The 6,646-nt window shown below is 42.8% G+C and overlaps 3 protein-coding genes across 17 annotated transcripts in view; 1 reads left to right on the top strand and 2 right to left on the bottom strand.

Moving 5' to 3' along the window:
- Positions 1 to 6,646, top strand: part of LOC108242155 (NACHT, LRR and PYD domains-containing protein 12-like) — a 608,460-nt gene that overhangs the window by 226,406 nt on the left and 375,408 nt on the right. The window lies entirely within an intron of this gene.
- Positions 1 to 6,646, bottom strand: part of LOC108249966 (NACHT, LRR and PYD domains-containing protein 12-like) — a 417,931-nt gene that overhangs the window by 257,762 nt on the left and 153,523 nt on the right. The window lies entirely within an intron of this gene.
- LOC108249965 (NACHT, LRR and PYD domains-containing protein 12-like) overlaps positions 1 to 6,646 on the bottom strand; it is a 179,642-nt gene that overhangs the window by 100,649 nt on the left and 72,347 nt on the right. The gene's annotated exons all lie outside the window — the stretch shown is intronic.

Genomic DNA, 6,646 nt, shown 5'->3' with positions numbered 1-6,646 from the left:
AGAAGAAGCAACAGAAGTGATAAATGAGTCTTTCCGAGACCCCAACACATACTTCAATCACAACACATTCAGCAACATCTTTGGTTAAAACTTTGTCAGTAACTGTTGGGAGTCAACCCTGCTTGTCTGTTAGCAAAATATTTCATGAACCACTAGACTAATTTTATTGAAACTTTCAGTAAAGACATTTTAGATGTACATCTACAACTGAGTAACTTTTGGAGTAAACCCAATTTAAGATGACTGCCACAGCAAATCAAATTTAGCGACACAAAAATGTCTATACTTCAATAAATTTGCATATATTGAGCTAAAATCGGGTGTGCTAGTAGCTGACAGTCATTCCCAACACATCCTACAAGTACTAACAGATCATGTGAGATATCACATGATCACATTAGATGTTATTTTGGTGAGTGATATGCATTCCTTCAAGTAATGCTGGGTCTTTCCTTCTTTTCTTGTCTTTCTGTGTGATCCTGAAACCAGTCCCTGTTCTCCTCTCAGAGATTCATTCAAAAATGAAGCTTAGGTGTAAATTCAAACTGGAAGACCTGCTTCAGCCTCACCTGCATCATCCAATCGCTGCATCATGCACTTCTACGTAGCCTATCAGCATCAGACCGGACCTCGTCTTAACCAATCATCGAGCAAGCCTTCGTTTAAAAGGACCTTCAGCCATGGCTTTGTGCGCGTCCAAAAAATGTCAGACTTTCAGTCAGATAACCCAGTCGGGTCCCTGGGCCTTTTCTTCAAGGAGCCCATTTCTTCCATCTCTCTTCCTGCTCGTCGAAGCGTCTGTTTGGCTGCCTGCTCGGATCCTCATTCTCCTCTCACACTCCTCAGATCCAAGGGAATATCTCCCAGCTCCAGCCTAGGATCATCACAAATTGCCTCTCTCGCTGCTCTCCTGCCATACGGGGACTCTTCACCGTCTCCTCCTCTGTCATCTCCACCTCCTCCAGCTGCCATCATTGGAAAGCAGACCTGTAAATCCTCCACTCCCCCAGCTAAGTGCTGCAGGGGCCATCCTTCATCCGCCCAAACTTCAGCTCCTGCCTCGCCTGGGCCCTCATCAGCTGCAGCTTGAAGCCCTCCTCCTGGAACAGCCGTCTCAACCCGGATCTCCGTCTCCTCGGCTGCTGTCCCTTCTTCAAGCCGCCATCCATCATTTCTCCTGTATTCTGCTGACGTTCTTCATCTCTCCATGCTCGTCGCCTCTATGGACACTCTCCAGCGCTTCATATCCACTCTTTCAGCTCGTTTGCAAGAGTGTGCTTCTGCCGGCCCTACCACGTTATCACCCCCACTCACTTCAGCACCTCTCAGCTCTCAGATCGCTACTCAGGCCCTCCCCCCGCGGCTTTCACCCTTGCTAATGCCCGCTTCTTTTCTCATAGAGTGATCATATAAATGCTGATACAGACGAACCACCTCCACCAGAGCACTGAAATCGTCCATTTCGAATGAAGCGCAGCATGCGCGGTCCACGCCAAGTTACAAAAATTGGAAGGTGCATGACCACGCGCTGCAACACCAAGAAGGGCCTTTGCGCAGGGGACGGCGCAATTGCGTCACTGTAGGCACACACGGTGATCAACGCGTCAACTACAAATCCAGCTTTACACGTCCATGCACTTAAAAATTCTGCAGGGGCAGTATATTCATTTGGCGTCCATTATTTTACCTTTCCCCGAAGTCGATCAACGTATAATATCAACTGATGGTTTTAGTGCTATTCTAAAATCGTCCAACCCAGTTTGTGGCAGCTTTCAGTTTTTCAGAGACGTGATTTGTTCTGTCTATCCTGATCGCAGAATCGAACTAGATTCTTACCTGGCTCTCATCACTGATTTTCATCTACAATATGGTAGATCCATATTTTATCAATATCATAAAACATTCGCTGCGAAAGCCGCCACAGACCTCTCTCAATCTGGAATGACTTTAGATTGGTCTATTGTAGACGTGGAAATTCTAATCATGCTCACCCAGGCAGTTTCCTGCCACCTCTGTGGTATAGTGGGTTATCAGAGCACATTCTGCCCTACTCTCTCTTTCAAACCCGGCCTTTCTGTCCATGAACCTACTCAACCCTTCTGCGACATTCAGCCGCTTGATAGCCATGGAAGGAGGGTGGAGATATTTAATAACATGCCAATCTGTAATAATTTTAATGAAAGTGTTTGTTCATTTCCCAATTGTGCTTTTCTCCATGTATACAGCCATTGCAAAGATGCCCATTCAAAGTCAGTTTGCCCCGCTGCACGTTCCTCAGCAAGAGCCATTGCGGTTCCAGGACTGGATTTCCTGCTATTTTGTTACACCCGTCATCATTCCTGAACTGACTGCCCTTTTCCAGCTTCACCCAGATCACACTTTTGGTAATTTCCTGATCACTGGTCTCTCTCAGGGTTTTCTAATAGGTGTTCCCCAACCCCCTGCCTCCACCTATGTCCGTTTCAATCTTTAGTTGGCGCTCCGCGAGCCAGAAATGGTAACTCAGCTGCTACAAAAGGAAATTGAAAAGGGTTTCATGATCGGCTAGCTTAAAGCTCTTCTGCTGTGTCAGCGTTACTCTCTGCGGAAAAGACCGTAGGTAGTGATGGGACATCTGAAGCCAGGCTTCGGGGCATGTATCGAGTAAAACAGGGGCATGTCAGATGAAGCCCTGCTTCGAGGTTTGTCGTATTGCAGAAGATCACATGACCAATGACAAACAATGCGTGTAACAAAAAAAAAAAAAACCCAAAAAAACACAAAACGCAACGAACTTTGTTGCTTTCTGGGTTGTAGTAGGTGGTTTCATAGTGCAACAGCAGAGTATTCTTCATCAGCTGTGGTTGAAATTGAGCCAACAAAAAAGGGAAAAACCTCTCCCATCTGGGAGTACTTTGAGATGACAGCTCACAATAAGGTTTGTATAATGTTTGCACATTATCTGACTGTAGACCTGAAGTCCCAGAAAAAGATAATTTCAAATGAATTTTGTTTTTTAGGAAGGAAGTCACAAGCACAAAGCACTCCACTCCCAAGACACCAGATATGGTACCAGATATATTTATTGTCAAATCAGTCTATGACATAAAAGAAAGCACAACCACAACTGACAGTCAATATATGTATTAGTTGGATTACTGTGGATACAAATCATTCAGACAACTACAAAAAGTTGACAGTTAAAAGGGCTCAATAGACCTTACTGTTATTAGACGTGGGTTTGACGGAAACTTCATTGTGACAATATTGCATACACTGACTGCTATGTTCTAATATTTTTGGAAGTATGATTTATTTGGGCGACAAGGCTGTCACAGTTTCAGTTCAACAGCAGATGTCACTAGTGAGCAATGTATGAAGCACCGAGTAATGAACCTTCAAGCAAAGCAATGGGCTGGAAGCCTCATTGCTTAATGAGGCCTCATTTGGCCATCACTAACCATAGGTCCAGCTAAGAGTTGGTTTTTCTGGGTAATACTCTGGATTCCGAAGAAATGGTTGCGTCGCTGCCTGCAGACAAACTGTCCCACATTTAGAGATTTCGCAGTCTCACTTCTCACCCTCAGTTCTTTCTAAGCGTCAGCTTGTATCTCTGCTTGGTCATCTCAAATTTGTCATGAGCATCATTCCCCTAGGCCAGTCTTTCATTTCCAGGCTGCTTGATCTAGCAAATTCTGTTCCTCCTTTGTTAGATCGGGTTTTTCAGGATGAGGGTTGCCGTTCCGACCTAGCATTTTGGGCCTAATAGGCTAAGAGAAGGGAATGGCATCTCCTTTCTCTATGACAATGTCATTTTCTCCACAGATTCTCTCCAATTTTATACGGACACCGCTCTGTCAGGTTTTCTGGTTTTTTTCAGGGCAGCTGGTTCACAGATAAATGACCCCCTTCATTTTCCCAGTCTGAGTCCTCATCTTTTATGACACCATTCCCATCGCAATTGTTTGTGGGAGAATCATTGGAAACAAAAGCGCAATCTCGCCTTTTAAGATAACTCTGCTGTGGTACAAACAATAATAAAGGCTCACTGCTAAAGCCTCTATTCCTAACTCCTGAAGGCTCTCCCATGTCCTCCGCCTGGCATTTTGCAACCTTCCCCCTAGCCATTTCTCAGGTCACTCCTTAGGTTAGGGGCAGCTACATCTGCTGTCATTCAAGGCATCTCCTCAGCATCTCTTCAGCAGCTCAGCCGCTGGTTTTCCACAGCGTTCTCTTCATACATTCATCCAAATCTCTCCTCCGTGCTAGTCGCTCAACGTTTTCTCAGCGCCTAGATAAGCGCATCGCAATTAACTGGTGGTGGTCTACCTCACTTTTAATCCAGTATTTTATCTTGAAATCCGACCTTACTCATCCGCGTCTTTTTCTTCCTCTCCTCTTCTCGTCTTCCAGGCGTCTATTTTTCTATTTCTCGATTGACCTTCATCTTCCTGACTTGCATCAATGCAACTCTTTCAATCTAATCTCGTAGGTCCCTTCATTCCCCTTTGCACTCTTGCTTTATTTCCCAAATTCGCCCTGGCTGACTTCCCTTTAGTAGCTGGCCTTCATCTACCAGCTCATTCATGCCCCTAACTTTTAGTCTGAAAGCTTTCTTTGCTCATCTATTTTTCCTTGCTAGTCATCCAGCACTTTTCCCTCGGCCTTGACAGGGGTGTGCCATATTGTCTCGTTTATGGTAATACCAGTGGATTTTTTGGTGGCGGTAATGCTTTCTATAGTTGTTTGCCAACCGCCATTGAAACAAAGAAGAAGCGTGAGGCGCTGCAAGCACGACCTAACAAACATGGCGAAGAACAGCATGGAAATACCTCCCGAGAGTCCCGACCTAATTCCAAAAAAAGGAGCCACTTCTGTTGTTTGGAATCATTTTGATTTAAAACAGAAGATATGGATCAGACTACCGTATTTTGCAAGTAATGCAAGGGTGTTGTGTCAGGTAAGGGTGGAAAGGTTACAACTGATTCATTTTTTTGCGTATTTTATTTATACTTGGTAGCAGATTTCAGGCTGTTTTTTGCTGACCAAAATTAGTTTATTTTTATTTATTTATTTTACATTTTCTTTAAAACACTAAAGATCTTGTGTGCATATATATATATATATATATATATATATATATATATATATATATATGAGTGTGTGTATACACACATACATATGTTTTTATTTATTTTTTTTGGTAGATTCTTTTTATAAAATGTAAAAAAAAACAACTGCTTTGAAGTTACATATTTATTTGGGCAAATCCAATAAAAAAATTAAAAAGCAGAAAATGTGAAATATCAACTGTGATATTGTTATCAAGGTATTCAAAAGAATATATTGTGGTATCATTTTTTGGAAATATCGCCCACCCCTAGGCCTTGGCACACTCTTTTGGGGGGAAGACGCTTCTAATCCTCACCCTAAGCTTCTCATCCAAGCTTATTGCTATTCGCAGCACCCTCGTCTTCTGCCGGGGTCCAAGCGCCAAAACAGTATTTTTTCCATGTCTAATAAAACACTGGATCTTTGCTTTGAGAAGAATTGGGTTTAGTCAAATTCTGCTGAAAGCAGCAGGAACAACTCCAACCGTCTACTGACCTCAGAGTCTGCAGGCTGTAGACTGGACTCTCCACGAGATCCAACAGCTGCTGAACATCTGTATCCTGCAGGTGGTTCCAGTCTAGGTCCAGTTCTTTCAGATGGGAGGGGTTGGATTTCAGAGCTGAGCCCAGAGAAGAACAGCTGATCTTTGACAAACTGCAGCTCATCAATCTGAATAAAGAATAAAACATGTAAGTTTAGAAAACAAAACAAGACTTTTAAAGACCCTGAAGTCTGAAAAACATTGATCCAACTGAAAGCTGTTTAAACTTGTTTCTGTCATGATGTGGGGTGAAGGAGGCAAACCCAGAGTGCAGACTCATGATGGAAAATAAACTAATTTATTAAAATAAAAGAAAACCAAAACAAAAGCTGACGTGGCAGCAAGAAGAAAACTAAATACCAAACCAACTAAATACAAAAACTGAACAGACATGGGCGGGAGAAAAGCAGAACCAGACGTCAGGGAAACTAGACCAAGTGACAATAGACAACAATAGACAAAGAACCAGCGAGTAAGTGGAGGAGATGACTGGGTTTTAAAAACAGGAGGCAATTAGGGGAAGTGGGCACAGGTGAGATGATTGCAAGGCTTGAGGCAGGTGTAGACAGGCGTGGCAGACAGACAAGAGAGACTGAGGAGAAGTGAATGATGGCTGAGGCATAGGGAACAAAGACACAAGGAACAAGAACCAGACTAACAAGATAACTGAATAAAATAAACAATAAACTCAAACTGAAACATGAAGACAATAAACTGAATAAAAAAGCCCAAATCCTAACAGTTTCAAACTAAACTATTTGAATTACTGAAGTTTAATCAGTAATAATAAATAATGAATGTTAGTTTCAGCTCTGCTTTTATTGTGAAAGTCATGACTCTAAGTCGGAGTTTTCAAGTAAATGAGCCAATGTTTAATATTTGATGTTGAATTAAAGCCCAGAAGAAGAAAACAGAGTTTCTCCTGAAGCTCCTCAGTGTGGATCAGTATAATATCAGCCTTATGTCGGCACTTTAGTGTCACCACAACTTTCACATCAGATTCATCTCAGCACA

Source organism: Kryptolebias marmoratus, linkage group LG23, assembly GCF_001649575.2.
Source record: "Kryptolebias marmoratus isolate JLee-2015 linkage group LG23, ASM164957v2, whole genome shotgun sequence".
In the NCBI taxonomy this organism is placed as follows: domain Eukaryota; kingdom Metazoa; phylum Chordata; class Actinopteri; order Cyprinodontiformes; family Rivulidae; genus Kryptolebias; species Kryptolebias marmoratus.
This window is presented reverse-complemented; position numbering and strand designations above follow the sequence as displayed.